The following is a 1400-nucleotide window of genomic DNA, read 5'->3' on the forward strand; positions in this document are numbered from 1 at the left end:
GAATCATATCTTTTAGTTTCTTGTTAGTCAAGTCATCAATTTTAAAAAATCAAATCTTTTTAATTTCCTTTTCAAATCTTTTTTAAAATATATTTTGAATCATATCTTTTTAATCATATATTTTTCAAATCATATCTTTTTCAAACATTAATTTCAAAATCTTTTCTAACTTCTTATCTTTTTAAAATTGATTTTCAAATCTTTTTCAACTAACTAATTGACTTTTTGTTTGTTTTTTATCTTTTTCAAAACTACCTAACTACTTTTCTCTCTCTAATTTTCGAAAATCACATTCCTCTTTTTCAAAAATCTTTTTATTTAACTAATTGTTTCAAATTTTAATTTTAATTTTATTTCTTCTCTTAATTTTTGAAAATCACTAACTTTTTTTCAAAAATAATTTTCGAAATTCTCTCCCTCTCATCTCTTTTTATTTATTTATCTAATCACTAACACTATTCTCTTCTTATAATTCGAACCCTCTCTCCCTCTCTGTGTTAGAATTTTTCCTCTTCTACTCACATAAAGGAATCTCTATACTGTGACATAGAGGATTCCTCTTTCTTTTCTGTTCTCTTCTTGTTCATATGAGCAGGAGCAAGGACAAGGACATTCTTGTTGAAGTAGATCCTGAACCTGAAAGGACTCAAAAATGAAGGAGACATGGCCGAACCGAACAACAATGCAAAGAAGATGCTTGGTAACTTTACTGCACCAAATTCCAATCTACATGGAAGAAGCATCTCAATCACTGCCATTGGAGCAAACAATTTTGAGCAAAAGCCTCAATTAGTTTATCTGATGCAACAGAATTGTAAGTTTTATGGACTTCTATCAGAAGATCCTTTTCAGTTCTTAACTGAATTCTTGCAGATCTGTGATACGGTTAAGACCAATGGGGTTGATCCCGAGGTCTACATGCTTATGCTTTTCCCTTTTGCTGTAAGAGACAAAGCTAGAGTATGGTTGGACTCTCAACCTAAAGATAGCCTGAACTCTTGGGATAAGCTGGTCACGACTTTCTTAGCCAAGTTCTTTCCTCCTCAAAAGCTTAGCAAGCTTAGAGTGGATGTTCAAACCTTCAGACAGAAAGAAGGTGAATCCCTCTATGAAGCTTGAGAGAGATACAAGCAACTAACCAAAAAGTGTCCTTCTGACATGCTTTCAGAATGGACCATCCTGGATATATTCTATGATGGTCTGTCTGAGTTATCTAAGATGTCATTGGACCACTCTACAGGTGGGTCTATTCACCTGAAGAAAATGCCTACAGAAGCTCAGAAACTCATTGTCATGGTTGCAAATAACCAATTCATGTACACTTCTGAAAGGAATTCTGTGAATAATGGGATGCCTCAGAGGAAGGGAGTTCTTGAAATTGATGCTCTGAATGCTATATT

At 33.4% G+C, this 1400-nt stretch overlaps 1 non-coding gene across 1 annotated transcript; it reads right to left on the minus strand.

Annotated features, from left to right (window-relative positions):
- Positions 1–1056: 1056 nt before the first annotated feature.
- LOC127743507 (small nucleolar RNA R71) lies at positions 1057–1164 on the minus strand. Its single transcript, XR_008004897.1, has one exon. It is a non-coding gene; the product is annotated as a small nucleolar RNA R71 (small nucleolar RNA).
- Between the last annotated feature and the right edge of the window lie 236 nt (positions 1165–1400).

Source organism: Arachis duranensis, chromosome 10 (assembly GCF_000817695.3).
Source record: "Arachis duranensis cultivar V14167 chromosome 10, aradu.V14167.gnm2.J7QH, whole genome shotgun sequence".
Taxonomy (NCBI): domain Eukaryota; kingdom Viridiplantae; phylum Streptophyta; class Magnoliopsida; order Fabales; family Fabaceae; genus Arachis; species Arachis duranensis.